This window comes from Haliotis rubra, unplaced genomic scaffold, assembly GCF_003918875.1.
Source record: "Haliotis rubra isolate DU_JTF1 unplaced genomic scaffold, ASM391887v1 Scf15, whole genome shotgun sequence".
Taxonomy (NCBI): domain Eukaryota; kingdom Metazoa; phylum Mollusca; class Gastropoda; order Lepetellida; family Haliotidae; genus Haliotis; species Haliotis rubra.
Window position 1 is genome coordinate 831,094 of NW_025765447.1, and position 20,165 is coordinate 851,258.

A 20,165-nucleotide genomic window follows, 5' to 3' on the forward strand; every position below is an offset into this window, starting at 1 on the left:
GTTTTAAACTACAAGCTGTTGTAGTGTGTTGAGTGTGAGAAGTTTAAAGCTAACTGTTTTAAACCACATGCTGTTATAGTGTGGTGAGGATGAGAAGCTTAAAGCTAACTGTTTTAAACCACATGCTGTTATAGTGTGGCGAGGGATGAGAAGCTTAAAGCTAACTGTTTTAAACCACATGCTGTTATAGTGTGGTGAGGATGAGAAGCTTAAATCTAACTGTTTTAAAACCACATGCTGTTATAGTGTGGTGAGTATGAGAAGCTTAAAAGCTAACTGTTTTAAACCACATGCTGTTATAGTGTGGTGAGGATGAGAAGCTTGAAGCTAACTGTTTTAAACCACATGCTGTTATAGTGTGGTGAGGATGAGAAGCTTGAAGCTAAGTGTATTTAACCACAAGCTGTTATAGCGTGGTGAGGGATGAGAAGCTTAAAGCTATCTGTTTTTTAAACTACAAGCTGTTGTAGTGTGTTGAGTGTGAGAAGTTTAAAGCTAACTGTTTCAAACCACATGCTGTTATAGTGTGGTGAGGGATGAGAAGCTTAAAAGCTAACTGTTTTAAACCACATGCTGTTATAGTGTGGTGAGGGATGAGAAGCTTGAAGCTAACTGTATTAAACCACATGCTGTTATAGTGTGGTGAGGATGAGAAGCTTAAAGCTAACTGTTTTAAACCACATGGTGGTATAGTGTGTGTGAGGATGAGAAGCTTAAATCTAACTGTTTTAAACCACATGCTGTTATAGTGTGGCGAGTATGAGAAGCTTAAAGCTAACTGTTTTAAAACCACATGCTGTTATAGTGTGGTGAGGATGAGAAGCTTGAAGCTAACTGTTTTAAACCACATGCTGTTATAGTGTGGTGAGGATGAGAAGCTTGAAGCTATCTGTTTTAAAACTACAAGCTGTTGTAGTGTGTTGAGTGTGAGAAGTTTAAAGCTAACTGTTTTAAAACCACATGCTGTTATAGTGTGGTGAGGATGGGAGGCTTAAAGCTAACTGTTTTAAAACCACATGCTGTTATAGTGTGGCGAGGATGAGAAGCTTAAATCTAACTGTTTTAAACCACATGCTGTTATAGTGTGGTGAGGATGAGAAGCTTAAAGCTAACTGTTTTAAAACCACATGGTGGTATAGTGTGGTGAGGGATGAGAAGCTTAAAGCTAACTGTTTTAAACCACATGCTCTTATAGTGTAGTGAGGAAGAGAAGCTTAAAGCTATCTGTTTTAAAACCACATGCTGTTATAGTGTGGCGAGGATGAGAAGCTTAAAGCTAACTGTTTTAAAACCACATGCTGTTATAGTGTGGTGAGGATGAGAAGCTTAAATCTAACTGTTTTAAACCACATGATGTTATAGTGTGGTGAGGGATGAGAAGCTTAAATCTAACTGTTTTAAAACCACATGCTGTTATAGTGTGGTGAGGGATGGGAGGCTTAAAGCTAACTGTTTTAAACCACATGATGTTATAGTGTGGCGAGGATGAGAAGCTTAAATCTAACTGTTTTAAAACCACATGCTGTTATAGTGTGGCGAGTATGAGAAGCTTAAAGCTAACTGTTTTAAAACCACATGCTGTTATAGTGTGTTGAGTGTGAGAAGTTTAAAAGCTAACTGTTTTAAACCACATGCTGTTATAGTGTGGTGAGGATGAGAAGCTTAAAGCTAACTGTTTTAAACCACATGCTGTTATAGTGTGGTGAGGATGAGAAGCTTGAAGCTAACTGTATTAAACCACATGCTGTTATAGTGTGGTGAGGATGAGAAGCTTAAAGCTAACTGTTTTAAAACCACATGGTGGTAAAGTGTGGTGAGGATGAGAAGCTTAAATCTAACTGTTTAAACCACATGCTGTTCTAGTGTGGTGAGGATGAGAAGCTTGAAGCTAACTGTATTAAACCACATGCTGTTATAGTGTGGTGAGGATGGGAGGCTTAAAGCTAACTGTTTTAAACCACATGCTGTTATAGTGTGGTGAGGATGAGAAGCTTAAATCTAACTGTTTTAAACCACATGCTGTTATAGTGTGTTGAGTGTGAGAAGTTTAAAGCTAACTGTTTTAAACCACATGCTGTTATAGTGTGGTGAGGATGAGAAGCTTAAAGCTAACTGTTTTAAAACCACATGATGTTATGGTGTGGCGAGGATGAGAAGCTTAAATCTAACTGTTTTAAAACCACATGCTGTTATAGTGTGGCGAGTATGAGAAGCTTAAAGCTAACTGTTTTAAAACCACATGCTGTTATAGTGTGGTGAGGATGAGAAGCTTGAAGCTAACTGTTTTAAACCACATGCTGTTATAGTGTGGTGAGGATGAGAAGCTTGAAGCTAAGTGTATTTAACCACAAGCTGTTATAGCGCGTGGTGAGGATGAGAAGCTTAAAGCTATCTGTTTTAAACTACAAGCTGTTATAGTGTGGTGAGGATGAGAAGTTTAAAGCTAACTGTTTTAAACCACATGCTGTTATAGTGTGGTGAGGGATGAGAAGCTTAAAGCTAACTGTTTTAAAACCACATGCTGTTATAGTGTGGTGAGGATGAGAAGCTTGAAGCTAACTGTATTAAACCACATGCTGTTATAGTGTGGTGAGGATGAGAAGCTTAAAGCTAACTGTTTTAAACCACATGGTGGTATAGTGTGGTGAGGATGAGAAGCTTAAATCTAACTGTTTTAAACCACATGCTGTTATAGTGTGGTGAGGATGAGAAGCTTGAAGCTAACTGTATTAAACCACATGCTGTTATAGTGTGGTGAGGATGAGAAGCTTAAAGCTAACTGTTTTAAACCACATGCTGTTATAGTGTGGTGAGGATGAGAAGTTTAAAGCTAACTGTTTTAAACCACATGCTGTTATAGTGTGGTGAGGATGAGAAGCTTAAATCTAACTGTTTAAACCACATGCTGTTATAGTGTGGTGAGGATGAGAAGTTTAAAGCTAACTGTTTTAAACCACATGCTGTTATAGTGTGTGGTGAGGATGAGAAGCTTAAAGCTAACTGTTTTAAACCACATGCTGTTATAGTGTGGTGAGGATGAGAAGCTTGAAGCTAACTGTATTAAACCACATGCTGTTATAGTGTGGTGAGGGATGAGAAGCTTAAAGCTAACTGTTTTAAACCACATGGTGGTATAGTGTGGTGAGGATGAGAAGCTTAAATCTAACTGTTTAAACCACATGCTGTTATAGTGTGGTGAGGATGAGAAGCTTGAAGCTAACTGTTTTAAACCACATGCTGTTATAGTGTGGTGAGGATGAGAGGCTTAAAGCTAACTGTTTTAAACCACATGCTGTTATAGTGTGGCGAGGATGAGAAGCTTAAATCTAACTGTTTTAAACCACATGCTGTTATAGTGTGGCGAGGATGAGAAGCTTAAAGCTAACTGTTTTAAACCACATGCTGTTATAGTGTGGTGAGGATGAGAAGCTTGAAGCTAACTGTTTTAAACCACATGCTGTTATAGTGTGGTGAGGATGAGAAGCTTGAAGCTAAGTGTATTTAACCACAAGCTGTTGTAGTGTGGTGAGGATGAGAAGCTTGAAGCTATCTGTTTTAAAACTACAAGCTGTTGTAGTGTGTTGAGTATGAGAAGTTTAAAGCTAACTGTTTTAAACCACATGCTGTTATAGTGTGGTGAGGATGGGAGGCTTAAAGCTAACTGTTTTAAACCACATGCTGTTATAGTGTGGCGAGGATGAGAAGCTTAAATCTAACTGTTTTAAAACCACATGCTGTTATAGTGTGGTGAGTATGAGAAGCTTAAAGCTTACTGTTTTAAACCACATGGTGGTATAGTGTGGTGAGGATGAGAAGCTTAAAGCTAACTGTTTTAAACCACATGCTCTTATAGTGTAGTGAGGGATGAGAAGCTTAAAGCTATCTGTTTTAAAACCACATGCTGTTATAGTGTGGCGAGGATGAGAAGCTTAAAGCTAACTGTTTTAAACCACATGCTGTTATAGTGTGGTGAGGATGAGAAGCTTAAATCTAACTGTTTTAAAACCACATGCTGTTATAGTGTGGTGAGGGATGGGAGGCTTAAAGCTAACTGTTTTAAAACCACATGATGTTATAGTGTGGCGAGGATGAGAAGCTTAAATCTAACTGTTTTAAACCACATGCTGTTATAGTGTGGCGAGTATGAGAAGCTTAAAGCTAACTGTTTTAAAACCACATGCTGTTATAGTGTGTTGAGTGTGAGAAGTTTAAAGCTAACTGTTTTAAAACCACATGCTGTTATAGTGTGGTGAGGATGAGAAGCTTAAAGCTAACTGTTTTAAACCACATGCTGTTATAGTGTGGTGAGGATGAGAAGCTTAGGCTAACTGTATTAAACCACATGCTGTTATAGTGTGGTGAGGATGAGAAGCTTAAAGCTAACTGTTTTAAACCACATGGTGGTAAAGTGTGGTGAGGATGAGAAGCTTAAATCTAACTGTTTAAACCACATGCTGTTCTAGTGTGGTGAGGATGAGAAGCTTGAAGCTAACTGTATTAAACCACATGCTGTTATAGTGTGGTGAGGATGGGAGGCTTAAAGCTAACTGTTTTAAAACCACATGCTGTTATAGTGTGGCGAGGATGAGAAGCTTAAATCTAACTGTTTTAAACCACATGCTGTTATAGTGTGTTGAGTGTGAGAAGTTTAAAGCTAACTGTTTTAAACCACATGCTGTTATAGTGTGGTGAGGGATGAGAAGCTTAAATCTAACTGTTTTAAAACCACATGCTGTTATAGTGTGGCGAGTATGAGAAGCTTAAAGCTAACTGTTTTAAACCACATGCTGTTATAGTGTGGTGAGGATGAGAAGCTTGAAGCTAACTGTTTTAAACCACATGCTGTTATAGTGTGGTGAGGATGAGAAGCTTGAAGCTAAGTGTATTTAACCACAAGCTGTTATAGCGTGGTGAGGATGAGAAGCTTAAAGCTATCTGTTTTAAACTACAAGCTGTTGTAGTGTGTTGAGTGTGAGAAGTTTAAAGCTAACTGTTTTAAACCACATGCTGTTATAGTGTGGTGAGGATGAGAAGCTTAAAGCTAACTGTTTTAAACCACATGCTGTTATAGTGTGGTGAGGATGAGAAGCTTGAAGCTAACTGTATTAAACCACATGCTGTTATAGTGTGGTGAGGATGAGAAGCTTAAAGCTAACTGTTTTAAAACCACATGGTGGTATAGTGTGGTGAGGATGAGAAGCTTAAATCTAACTGTTTAAACCACATGCTGTTATAGTGTGGTGAGGATGAGAAGCTTGAAGCTAACTGTATTAAACCACATGCTGTTATAGTGTGGTGAGGATGGGAGGCTTAAAGCTAACTGTTTTAAACCACATGCTGTTATAGTGTGGCGAGGATGAGAAGCTTAAATCTAACTGTTTTAAACCACATGCTGTTATAGTGTGGCGAGTATGAGAAGCTTAAAGCTAACTGTTTTAAACCACATGCTGTTATAGTGTGGTGAGGGATGAGAAGCTTGAAGCTAACTGTTTTAAACCACATGCTGTTATAGTGTGGTGGAGGATGAGAAGCTTGAAGCTATCTGTTTTAAAACTACAAGCTGTTGTAGTGTGTTGAGTGTGAGAAGTTTAAAGCTAACTGTTTTAAACCACATGCTGTTATAGTGTGTGAGAGGATGGGAAGCTTAAAGCTAACTGTTTTAAACCACATGCTGTTATAGTGTGGCGAGGGATGAGAAGCTTAAATCTAACTGTTTTAAACCACATGCTGTTATAGTGTGGTGAGTATGAGAAGCTTAAAGCTAACTGTTTTAAACCACATGGTGGTATAGTGTGGTGAGGATGAGAAGCTTAAAGCTAACTGTTTTAAACCACATGCTCTTATAGTGTAGTGAGGGATGAGAAGCTTAAAGCTATCTGTTTTAAACCACATGCTGTTATAGTGTGGCGAGGATGAGAAGCTTAAAGCTAACTGTTTTAAACCACATGCTGTTATAGTGTGGTGAGGATGAGAAGCTTAAATCTAACTGTTTTAAACAACATGCTGTTATAGTGTGGTGAGGATGGGAGGCTTAAAGCTAACTGTTTCAAACCACATGATGTTATAGTGTGGCGAGGATGAGAAGCTTAAATCTAACTGTTTTAAACCACATGCTGTTATAGTGTGGCGAGTATGAGAAGCTTAAAGCTAACTGTTTTAAACCACATGCTGTTATAGTGTGTTGAGTGTGAGAAGTTTAAAGCTAACTGTTTTAAACCACATGCTGTTATAGTGTGGTGAGGATGAGAAGCTTAAAGCTAACTGTTTTAAACCACATGCTGTTATAGTGTGGTGAGGATGAGAAGCTTGAAGCTAACTGTATTAAACCACATGCTGTTATAGTGTGGTGAGGATGAGAAGCTTAAAGCTAACTGTTTTAAACCACATGCTGTTATAGTGTGGTGAGGATGAGAAGCTTAAAGCTAACTGTTTTAAACCACATGCTGTTATAGTGTGGTGAGGATGAGAAGCTTGAAGCTAACTGTATTAAACCACATGCTGTTATAGTGTGGTGAGGATGAGAAGCTTAAAGCTAACTGTTTTAAACCACATGGTGGTATAGTGCGGTGAGGATGAGAAGCTTAAATCTAACTGTTTAAACCACATGCTGTTATAGTGTGGCGAGGATGAGAAGCTTAGAAGCTAACTGTATTAAACCACATGCTGTTATAGTGTGGTGAGGATGGGAGGCTTAAAGCTAACTGTTTTAAAACCACATGCTGTTATAGTGTGGCGAGGATGAGAAGCTTAAATCTAACTGTTTTAAAACCACATGCTGTTATAGTGTGGCGAGTATGAGAAGCTTAAAGCTAACTGTTTTAAACCACATGCTGTTATAGTGTGGTGAGGACGAGAAGCTTGAAGCTAACTGTTTTAAACCACATGCTGTTATAGTGTGGTGAGGGATGAGAAGCTTGAAGCTAAGTGTATTTAACCACAAGCTGTTATAGTGTGGTGAGGATGAGAAGCTTGAAGCTATCTGTTTTAAACTACAAGCTGTTGTAGTGTGTTGAGTGTGAGAAGTTTAAAGCTAACTGTTTTAAAACCACATGCTGTTATAGTGTGGTGAGGATGGGAGGCTTAAAGCTAACTGTTTTAAAACCACATGCTGTTATAGTGTGGCGAGGATGAGAAGCTTAAATCTAACTGTTTTAAAACCACATGCTGTTATAGTGTGGTGAGTATGAGAAGCTTAAAGCTAACTGTTTTAAACCACATGGTGGTATAGTGTGGTGAGGATGAGAAGCTTAAAGCTAACTGTTTTAAACCACATGCTCTTATAGTGTAGTGAGGATGAGAAGCTTAAAGCTATCTGTTTTAAAACCACATGCTGTTATAGTGTGGCGAGGATGAGAAGCTTAAAGCTAACTGTTTTAAACCACATGCTGTTATAGTGTGGTGAGGATGAGAAGCTTAAATCTAACTGTTTTAAACCACATGCTGTTATAGTGTGGTGAGGATGGGAGGCTTAAAGCTAACTGTTTTAAACCACATGATGTTATAGTGTGGCGAGGATGAGAAGCTTAAATCTAACTGTTTTAAACCACATGCTGTTATAGTGTGGCGAGTATGAGAAGCTTAAAGCTAACTGTTTTAAACCACATGCTGTTATAGTGTGTTGAGTGTGAGAAGTTTAAAGCTAACTGTTTTAAACCACATGCTGTTATAGTGTGGTGAGGATGAGAAGCTTAAAGCTAACTGTTTTAAACCACATGCTGTTATAGTGTGGTGAGGATGAGAAGCTTGAAGCTAACTGTATTAAACCACATGCTGTTATAGTGTGGTGAGGGATGAGAAGCTTAAAGCTAACTGTTTTAAACCACATGGTGGTAAAGTGTGGTGAGGATGAGAAGCTTAAATCTAACTGTTTAAAACCACATGCTGTTCCAGTGTGGTGAGGATGAGAAGCTTGAAGCTAACTGTATTAAACCACATGCTGTTATAGTGTGGTGAGGATGGGAGGCTTAAAGCTAACTGTTTTAAACCACATGCTGTTATAGTGTGGCGAGGATGAGAAGCTTAAAATCTAACTGTTTTAAACCACATGCTGTTACAGTGTGTTGAGTGTGAGAAGTTTAAAGCTAACTGTTTTAAAACCACATGCTGTTATAGTGTGGTGAGGATGAGAAGCTTAAAGCTAACTGTTTTAAACCACATGCTGTTATAGTGTGGCGAGTATGAGAAGCTTAAAGCTAACTGTTTTAAACCACATGCTGTTATAGTGTGGTGAGGGATGAGAAGCTTGAAGCTAACTGTTTTAAACCACATGCTGTTATAGTGTGGTGAGGATGAGAAGCTTGAAGCTAAGTGTATTTAACCACAAGCTGTTATAGCGTGGTGAGGATGAGAAGCTTAAAGCTATCTGTTTTAAAACTACAAGCTGTTGTAGTGTGTTGAGTGTGAGAAGTTTAAAGCTAACTGTTTTAAACCACATGCTGTTATAGTGTGGTGAGGATGAGAAGCTTAAAGCTAACTGTTTTAAACCACATGCTGTTATAGTGTGGTGAGGATGAGAAGCTTGAAGCTAACTGTTTTAAACCACATGCTGTTATAGTGTGGTGAGGATGAGAAGCTTAAAGCTAACTGTTTTAAACCACATGGTGGTATAGTGTGGTGAGGATGAGAAGCTTAAATCTAACTGTTTAAACCACATGCTGTTGTAGTGTGGTGAGGGTGAGAAGCTTGAAGCTAACTGTATTAAACCACATGCTGTTATAGTGTGGTGAGGATGGGAGGCTTAAAGCTAACTGTTTTAAACCACATGCTGTTATAGTGTGGCGAGGATGAGAAGCTTAAATCTAACTGTTTTAAAACCACATGCTGTTATAGTGTGGCGAGTATGAGAAGCTTAAAGCTAACTGTTTTAAACCACATGCTGTTATAGTGTGGTGAGGATGAGAAGCTTGAAGCTAACTGTTTTAAACCACATGCTGTTATAGTGTGGTGAGGGATGAGAAGCTTGAAGCTAAGTGTATTGAACCACAAGCTGTTATAGTGTGGTGAGGATGAGAAGCTTGAAGCTATCTGTTTTAAACTACAAGCTGTTGTAGTGTGTTGAGTGTGAGAAGTTTAAAGCTAACTGTTTTAAACCACATGCTGTTATAGTGTGGTGAGGATGGGAGGCTTAAAGCTAACTGTTTTAAACCACATGCTGTTATAGTGTGGCGAGGATGAGAAGCTTAAATCTAACTGTTTTAAACCACATGCTGTTATAGTGTGGTGAGTATGAGAAGCTTAAAGCTAACTGTTTTAAATCACATGGTGGTATAGTGTGGTGAGGATGAGAAGCTTAAAGCTAACTGTTTTAAACCACATGCTCTTATAGTGTAGTGAGGATGAGAAGCTTAAAGCTATCTGTTTTAAACCACATGCTGTTATAGTGTGGCGAGGATGAGAAGCTTAAAGCTAACTGTTTTTAAACCACATGCTGTTGTAGTGTGGTGAGGATGAGAAGCTTAAATCTAACTGTTTTAAAACCACATGCTGTTATAGTGTGGTGAGTATGAGAAGCTTAAAAGCTAACTGTTTTAAACCACATGGTGGTATAGTGTGGTGAGGATGAGAAGCTTAAAGCTAACTGTTTTAAACCACATGCTGTTATAGTGTGTTGAGTGTGAGAAGTTTAAAGCTAACTGTTTTAAAACCACATGCTGTTATAGTGTGGCGAGGATGAGAAGCTTAAATCTAACTGTTTTAAACCACATGGTGGTATAGTGTGTTGAGTGTGAGAAGTTTAAAGCTAACTGTTTTAAACCACATGCTGTTATAGTGTGGTGAGGATGAGAAGCTTAAAGCTAACTGTTTTTAAACCACATGCTGTTATAGTGTGGTGAGGATGAGAAGCTTGAAGCTAACTGTATTAAACCACATGCTGTTATAGTGTGGTGAGGATGAGAAGCTTAAAGCTAACTGTTTTAAAACCACATGGTGGTATAGTGTGGTGAGGATGAGAAGCTTAAATCTAACTGTTTAAACCACATGCTGTTATAGTGTGGTGAGGATGAGAAGCTTGAAGCTAACTGTATTAAACCACATGCTGTTATAGTGTGGTGGGGATGAGAAGCTTAAAGCTAACTGTTTTAAAACCACATGCTGTTATAGTGTGGCGAGGATGAGAAGCTTAAATCTAACTGTTTTAAACCACATGCTGTTATAGTGTGGCGAGTATGAGAAGCTTAAAGCTAACTGTTTTAAAACCACATGCTGTTATAGTGTGGTGAGGATGAGAAGCTTGAAGCTAACTGTTTTAAACCACATGCTGTTATAGTGTGGTGAGGATGAGAAGCTTGAAGCTAAGTGTATTGAACCACAAGCTGTTATAGTGTGGTGAGGATGAGAAGCTTGAAGCTATCTGTTTTAAACTACAAGCTGTTGTAGTGTGTTGAGTGTGAGAAGTTTAAAGCTAACTGTTTTAAACCACATGCTGTTATAGTGTGGTGAGGATGGGAGGCTTAAAGCTAACTGTTTTAAAACCACATGCTGTTATAGTGTGGCGAGGATGAGAAGCTTAAATCTAACTGTTTTAAACCACATGCTGTTATAGTGTGGTGAGTATGAGAAGCTTAAAGCTAACTGTTTTAAACCACATGGTGGTATAGTGTGGTGAGGATGAGAAGCTTAAAGCTAACTGTTTTAAACCACATGCTCTTATAGTGTAGTGAGGATGAGAAGCTTAAAGCTATCTGTTTTAAAACCACATGCTGTTATAGTGTGGCGAGGATGAGAAGCTTAAAGCTAACTGTTTTAAACCACATGCTGTTATAGTGTGGTGAGGATGAGAAGCTTAAATCTAACTGTTTTAAAACCACATGCTGTTATAGTGTGGTGAGGATGGGAGGCTTAAAGCTAACTGTTTTAAACCACATGATGTTATAGTGTGGCGAGGATGAGAAGCTTAAATCTAACTGTTTTAAACCACATGCTGTTATAGTGGCGAGTATGAGAAGCTTAAAGTTAACTGTTTTAAAACCACATGCTGTTATAGTGTGTTGAGTGTGAGAAGTTTAAAGCTAACTGTTTTAAACCACATGCTGTTATAGTGTGGTGAGGATGAGAAGCTTAAAGCTAACTGTTTTAAACCACATGCTGTTATAGTGTGGTGAGGATGAGAAGCTTGAAGCTAACTGTATTAAACCACATGCTGTTATAGTGTGGTGAGGATGAGAAGCTTAAAGCTAACTGTTTTAAACCACATGGTGGTATAGTGTGGTGAGGATGAGAAGCTTAAATCTAACTGTTTAAACCACATGCTGTTCTAGTGTGGTGAGGATGAGAAGCTTTGAAGCTAACTGTATTAAACCACATGCTGTTATAGTGTGGTGAGGATGGGAGGCTTAAAGCTAACTGTTTTAAACCACATGCTGTTATAGTGTGGTGAGGATGAGAAGCTTGAAGCTAAGTGTATTGAACCACAAGCTGTTATAGTGTGGTGAGGATGAGAAGCTTGAAGCTATCTGTTTTAAAACTACAAGCTGTTGTAGTGTGTTGAGTGTGAGAAGTTTAAAGCTAACTGTTTTAAACCACATGCTGTTATAGTGTGGTGAGGATGGGAGGCTTAAAGTTAACTGTTTTAAACCACATGCTGTTATAGTGTGGCGAGGATGAGAAGCTTAAATCTAACTGTTTTAAACCACATGCTGTTATAGTGTGGTGAGTATGAGAAGCTTAAAGCTAACTGTTTTAAACCACATGGTGGTATAGTGTGGTGAGGATGAGAAGCTTAAAGCTAACTGTTTTAAACCACATGCTGTTATAGTGTGGTGAGGATGAGAAGCTTAAAGCTATCTGTTTTAAACCACATGCTGTTATAGTGTGGCGAGGATGAGAAGCTTAAAGCTAACTGTTTTAAACCACATGCTGTTATAGTGTGGTGAGGATGAGAAGCTTAAAGCTAACTGTTTTAAACCACATGCTGTTATAGTGTGGTGAGGATGGGAGGCTTAAAGCTAACTGTTTTAAAACCACATGATGTTATAGTGTGGCGAGGATGAGAAGCTTAAATCTAACTGTTTTAAACCACATGCTGTTATAGTGTGGCGAGTATGAGAAGCTTAAAGTTAACTGTTTTAAAACCACATGCTGTTATAGTGTGTTGAGTGTGAGAAGTTTAAAGCTAACTGTTTTAAACCACATGCTGTTATAGTGTGGTGAGGATGAGAAGCTTAAAGCTAACTGTTTTAAACCACATGCTGTTATAGTGTGGTGAGGATGAGAAGCTTGAAGCTAACTGTATTAAACCACATGCTGTTATAGTGTGGTGAGGATGAGAAGCTTAAAGCTAACTGTTTTAAACCACATGGTGGTATAGTGTGGTGAGGATGAGAAGCTTAAATCTAACTGTTTAAACCACATGCTGTTCTAGTGTGGTGTGAGGATGAGAAGCTTGAAGCTAACTGTATTAAACCACATGCTGTTATAGTGTGGTGAGGATGGGAGGCTTAAAGCTAACTGTTTTAAACCACATGCTGTTATAGTGTGGCGAGGATGAGAAGCTTAAATCTAACTGTTTTAAACCACATGCTGTTATAGTGTGGCGAGTATGAGAAGCTTAAAGCTAACTGTTTTAAACCACATGCTGTTATAGTGTGGTGAGGATGAGAAGCTTGAAGCTAACTGTTTTAAACCACATGCTGTTATAGTGTGGTGAGGAAGAGAAGCTTGAAGCTAAGTGTATTTAACCACAAGCTGTTATAGTGTGGTGAGGATGAGAAGCTTGAAGCTATCTGTTTTAAACTACAAGCTGTTGTAGTGTGTTGAGTGTGAGAAGTTTAAAGCTAACAGTTTTAAAACCACATGCTGTTATAGTGTGGTGAGGATGAGAAGCTTAAAGCTAACTGTTTTAAACCACATGCTGTTATAGTGTGGTGAGGATGAGAAGCTTGAAGCTAACTGTATTAAACCACATGCTGTTATAGTGTGGTGAGGATGAGAAGCTTAAAGCTAACTGTTTTAAACCACATGGTGGTATAGTGTGGTGAGGATGAGAAGCTTAAATCTAACTGTTTTAAACCACATGCTGTTATAGTGTGGTGAGGATGAGAAGCTTGAAGCTAACTGTATTAAACCACATGCTGTTATAGTGTGGTGAGGATGAGAAGCTTAAAGCTAACTGTTTTAAACCATATGCTGGTATAGTGTGGTGAGGATGAGAAGCTTAAAGCTAACTGTTTTAAACCACATGCTGTTATAGTGTGGTGAGGATGAGAAGCTTAAAGCTAACTGTTTTAAACCACATGCTGTTATAGTGTGGTGAGGATGAGAAGCTTAAAGCTAACTGTTTTAAACCACATGCTGTTATAGTGTGGTGAGGATGAGAAGCTTAAAGCTAACTGTTTTAAACCACATGCTGTTATAGTGTGGTGAGTATGAGAAGCTTAAAGCTAACTGTTTTAAACCACATGCTGTTATAGTGTGGTGAGTATGAGAAGCTTAAAGCTATCTGTTTTAAACCACATGCTGTTATAGTGTGGTGAGGATGAGAAGCTTAAAGCTAACTGTTTTAAACCACATGCTGTTATAGTGTGGTGAGGATGAGAAGCTTAAAGCTATCTGTTTTAAACCACATGCTGTTATAGTGTGGTGAGGCTTCATGGTAACTGTTTTAAACCACATGCTGTTATAGTGTGGTGGGGATGAGAAGCTTAAAGCTAACTGTTTTAAACCACATGGTGTTATAGTGTGGTGAGTATGAGAAGCTTAAAGCTATCTGTTTTAAACCACATGCTGTTATAGTGTGGTGAGGATGGGAAGCTTAAAGCTAACTGTTTTAAACCACATGCTGTTATAGTGTGGTGAGGATGAGAAGCTTAAATCTAACTGTTTTAAACCACATGCTGTTATAGTGTGGTGAGGATGATAATTCGTTTTGTAACAATGTTCCAAGTGTAATACATTGTACATATGATAACCAGAAACAGCGGTATGCTATATTTAGACCTGTGCTAGATTTAGAGAGAAATATCTGGAAAGTGCTACACGGAGCTTATTCCAGAATCGTCTGGATTTTCAGAATCAGAATCTTCCAGCATGTTTTTCTGAGACATATATGGTTAGATAGCTCTTGCCTCCCATCTCACATTACATCTCATGTTACCAGAGACCAGCATTGTGTGTGTGATCATTATATTATCCATTATTCCCTGGATAGTGAATACTCCCTACGTAGCCCTTTCTTCCAAGCCCTTTACTGTTGCTGAGAGGTGAATATTAGGATCACTCTTTGCTGCAATACTCATTACTGTTTTACCATATTACTTTTGAATTTGTACTGTCATTATATTTTGTTCTGTCATTGTGAAACGTTTGTATTGATGTGTAAACAAGGTCAATTTTAGAATTATAATTACTAATTACTTTGTTGTTTTTTTAAACCTAGTTCTTTCATGGGCTGGTTCTGGGTTAACTGTTTAGTTTCAGCTTGGGAATCAGCTCGTGACACTGTTCTGAAGGTTGTTTGAAATACTAAATGGGTTTGGGGTCAAGAAACACTTCTTAACTTCTATAGATCATTAATCAGATGGAAACACGTCTATCTTTGTTTCTTTAATCAGCCTGTGATTGTATACTGAAAGGATTGGCGATGAACGCTTTTCTCACTTTGCGTGGTCACCGAGGCGTGGCGGGATAATATGACTTTTGTACTCCCTGCTCGCGGATCGTGACGGGTGTACATGGTATTTTATCAGAGTCCCGTGAACCAATCAAAACTCGACATTCTTACATGAGGCTGGATAAGTGACTTTGTCCGGGTGGTACTCTATCACCATCACGTCCTTTACCAACCAGGGAATTCATAAACCTGTAAAGGGAAGCAGGTTTCCCCATACTATTCTCTATACTGTGACAATATTTCCTTTTAGCGGAGATGATTAAAGAGGTGGTAGCATTTCAGCACTGCTGATATATCTGCCTATGAATTTCCAGGCGTGTTTTACGCCACTGACGTTCTGCTCTGCGCCGCTGTGTCTTAGAGCGACGAATCGACTCGTCATAACATGGAGCATGAGGACGGAGTATCACATTCTTCTCAACTGCCGGAGCATGTTTGTCTAGAAGAGATGTGAGGGTGTTGAAGTGGTCAGACATCTGGCGATCGATGACTTCAACTTCTTTGATAATACTGCAGCTGCCATAGCCATACAATGTTTTGTAGTATCTGAACAGCTGGCTATGGAACAGCAAACCCAAAATGTTGACCTTTGATCCTGTTCAGGTCAACGACAAAAGCACAAGGTCGATTGACCCCAAAACAGGCTCCGCGAAATCGAGCCAAAAAAGAAGCTCATCTCCATGCTCGACTACCACGTGTTGCGACCGCCCCTGAGAAGTCGTCATACTGATAACAGACGACAACGGTGTACACAACGTCGACATTGGGTAACATCGCCACTGGTGGTCAATGTTTTCAGATGAGTTCCGATTCACTTTGCGCTTCCCTTATAGGCATGGTCGTGTCTGATGATTCGAAAAGAACGTCAGACCAATCTCAGCCTGACACCTCATGACCGATTTGACTGAAAATTGGTTATGAAGTGTGTTGGCATCACTATGACATAGCGAATCATCTTTCCCATCTAATCCCTATCGTCTTGCAAGAACTTAGGCGGTCACAACACTATATCAATATACTTCAGTACCGTTCGTTATCGTTCTTTTGAGTTCGTTCATTATCGTTTAACATTTACAAGAAACTGATGTCTTTTGAAAGTTACTTCAAGGGTAAATGATTTATTGAGAGTTAACGACAAAATAAATGTTTTTACAGCTACAGTTCTACATCAAAAAGGATCTCGTTATCAAAGCTAAGTATCCTCGTTAAAGTATTGAACGATAGAATGTAAATCTGTAAGCTGACACCGATAATAGCACCGGTGTCTTAGGTGGATTGCCATTTATACTGCCCACTTTGTATTGCTAGCATTTTTTCGTTTTCTCAGATCGTTTCTCTTGTTTGCAAGCAACCAATAATCTGAAATATGAATATTCGTTATAAGATGAAGTTTGATCATATAGAATTATCTACTTCGGAAAAGATCACTTGCGATTGATGGCTTCCAAGAAGTTAAATGCACTTGTTTCTTTTTTCCCTAATATGAGTGAGTGAGTGAGTTGAGTTCTACACCGCACTCACCAATATTCTAGCTATATGGCGGAGGTCTGTTGAGTGATCAACAGCATGAGCATCGATCTGCGCAATTGGGAACCGATGACATGTGTCAATCAAGTCAGCGAGCGTGACCACCCTGTCCCGTTAGTCGCCTCGTACGGCAAGCATGGGTTACTGAAGATCAATATTCTAACCCGGACCTTCACGGGTCTATCCCTAATATGAAAGGCAGTAGTTAGTCGTGATATTCTATTGTCACGTTACTATCTTGGAAGTTGACTTTGCTTAAATGAGACAACTTTTTGTCAAACAGAGGTTCCTACGGTATTTGATATACACTTTTCGTACAGTTTGGAACAACCCACCTTTTCCAAAAAGCCTTTTCATCCTGACATCAGCGCTTTGAGCATGCATTGTGCATGGAAATATGCGCTTTATAAATGAACTATTATTATTATTATTATTATTATTATTTCCAGCGTATCAAAAGAATCTAAAAAACCCATTTCCATAATCAAAAGAAAATCTCTGATGAAATTAGAATCCGCTGTATGAGTCCAACCGTACCATAAACTTGTGTTTAATAATCACTATCAAATAGGTGTTGGCGAATGGGTGAGCGTATCTTGCCCTTACCACTGACATCCTCTATATATACATGAAATAGCAACTAACATCATGACAACTGAACTAGGGGCACAATGCTGAAAGAGGCTTTCAGTGTGAACCAAAACTGACGAGCTGAAGAAACTGTATGGCAAATCTAACTTGAAAACCACAACAAATGGATGTATGAGATGAAGTAGGGGAAGCAAAAGCAAGCTTAGGGCAACGGGCATACACATTTGAAATTTCTCAAGTTCGGGGACACGTCACGTTCAAAGCGTGTATGCCCACCCCTTTCTGTTGTGGTGTGTGTTCCTGTGCATAGAGCTCAGGTCACCAATCATTTGAAGTTAAGCAACGAGCGCAGAGAGTCCTTGAATGGGTGACCGTGTTTGGCAGACACACGCACACGCACACGCACACGCACACGCACACACACACACACACACACACACACACACACACACACACACACACACGTTGTCTTGTTGTCTTCCATCAGCCATCAGCTCTGTACAGACAGATCCCGCTTTCATCAGTGAAGACGACCCTCTGACGGTCACGTCGCTGCCGACGAGGTATAGTACGGACCCATCGCAATCTCTGACGAAGATGTTGCACTATCAATAACTATCCTGTCTGTGGTCTGTACGTCCTAATTCCTTAGACCTTGAGTCTCCTGGCCACTTTTTGTCTGCTGACAATATGTCCCAAGACAGTCGCCGCCGATGATGTCGCTGTCAGATGCAAGTTACGCTTGCCGGTCTAACCTGGGCGGAGACAGTCTTCCTGTTCTTGGCCTGTCTGATGTCTGCCCAAACTGTCTGTAACATTGCAACCTGTTAGTTACAGCAGCCCGGGATCCACCAAAGGTTCTAGGTAGCGGTGTGGGCATTAGTGGCTCATACGGTTATCTCCCAATTGACAGACACCCATTGGACAGTCTGTCGACTGACAGACACTGAACTAGAAAGTTACTTATGGGAACACCTACGGGTGCAATGTAACAGCCCACTGTCTTGTGAGTAGAGTAGGGTGAGCCTGAAACAGGTTCGATTTTTTTAATACAGTTACCAAAATAACGAAACTAACAAACAGATTTCCTCATTGCTTAATTGACCATTAGATCTCAGCTAGATACTAACTGAAACTGATTCCACACCTTTTTGGATGAAATATTCTTCAAACTGCACAAGAAGTGATTTCATGGAACACATGTATGTCTAAATTTCTAATCTTTTTTCCAGTGGTAATGCTATGCTAATAATTATTATATACATAATCCCTGGTTTTACATATTCACTGTAACATTATATATATTTCTTATCACATGTGGTCCCGGATACTATTTCACAGGGAACAAAATAAGAGATTAATTATCTCACCCCAGTGATTTTTTCTTCTGAAACAATAGGAGTTGGGTAAGTGGGAAGACCCCGGACACCCATACCCAGAGCACGCTTGGACTGTTCGTGAGCCAATCGTGGTATTATAGTGATGGTTTGTATCGACAAACACACACACACATACACACATACATAATATAGATATGTGTGTATATACATCGATTCCTGTTTTTCGCAAGAAAAAAATATACCATTCTCAAATTCTCTGCTTTGGTGTCTACGTGACGTGATAAACTGTGACAAATCAGTTTGAGTCACGGACGTTGAAGGTTAGTACAATAATTGTCCTCGGTATGTATTTCAAGGTCGTAACTATCAGATAACACGGGTAAAACATTCTTGATTCGTAGATTAAACGTAGGCCATATTTGGATAACGACAATTATGTGACCTCCGGGTTCAGGAATACATACACCTGACGCTTTCACTTGGTTACATGGAACATGTATGCCACTTGGACATGTGTGCCACGTTTAGCAATATTCCAGCAATATTCCAGCAATATCACGGGACACCAGAAATGGGCTTCATACATTGTACCCATGTGGGGAATCGAACTCGGGTCTTTGCTTTTACGACCAGGCTATCTCATCGCCTATCACTTTGATGATTATTACAAGACCTACATTACAGGCCTCTGGAAAGAACTCATTAGATTAGAGGTGACGTGAGGTGAAATGGGGTTAACGTCCTACTTAAGATTATTTCACTCATATGACGACGTGCATGCGTGTGTTTGTGTGGCTGCTTGTACTAGCCCAGACTTAAGCTGGGTTTATAGTGCTAGCTCACTGAGATACCATGCCGCAGTTAAGCATGAATACTCCACTCAGACACATTATACTGACTCCGAGCCGACCAGTCCTAGTTGTACCCATTCATGCCGAGCGCCAGGCAGGGACCAACAAGTACAGTCAAACCCCGTTGTGTCGAACTCGTCAAGTACAGTCAAACCCGTTGTGTCGAACTCGTCAAGTACAGTCAAACCTGCTTGTCGTAAGAGGCGACTAACGGGATCGGGTGGTCAGGCTCCCTGACTTGGTTAACACATGTCATCGGTTCCTAATTGCGTAGATCGATGCTTATGCTGTTGATCACTGGATTGTCTGGTCAAGACTCGATTATTTACAGACCCCGCCATATAGCTGGAATATTGCTGAGTGCGGCGCAAAACTAAACTCACTTACTCACTCACTCATTATTTGAGCTAAGTTACGAACGAGGGACTGGTGTCCAGATTTTCATGTTGTGGTCAGTTCGTTGACCGTTTAAATTATTCATTAAATTAATCTCGTGTAAGCTGTGCAATATGAAAAAAGCCCCACCTCCAGCTTCTCTGTGAGTGAATTGAAGAATTTGTTGTGCATTGTCCCAAAATGCACGTGAGTGAGTCAGGTTTAAAACCACTACCTACAGAACATAGGAAAATCAAGGTTGTGTTTTAAAACAAAATACAAGAACTGAATAATTCACGTAAGACTTTGAAAAAGTTGAAATTGTGAAACTAGGAGTATTCAAATTGTTCTACTTGCTTCACATTGCTTCCATAACAGCTTTAAAAGTTAATTTGCCTGGCGGAAATTGGATACCTTAAAACAAATAACATGTCCTCGTCCAGTCATCTGCAAATTCTATTTTCGCAAATTTGACCTTTCTCTTTACCCTTCAGTGCAGTTAACATATTGTATTCTATGCGATTAACGAGCTTCTGGAAATAGCTTAACTTTTGTTCAAGGAATCAGAATCGAATTTCGGCGATTGTATTTCCTGGATTTATAGAATAATATAAAGCAATTAAATTGGATTTGACCATGCCACAACTTGTTTTAGCCGTTGTCGTTGTGTCTCTGTTTTGCGTAACTCCATATGCTTGTAGTTACCCATGCTGACATCAAGGCCATTTTATGAAGAAATGGTATCGTTAAAGTTTATATTTCAAAGACTGATCATAAAGAAGTTCCAGAACCAACTTGACACTGTCAAATGTGCATCATATTACATGTATTTATGTTAAGGACATGGTCATTCATTGCAGTTTGTATTCGTAC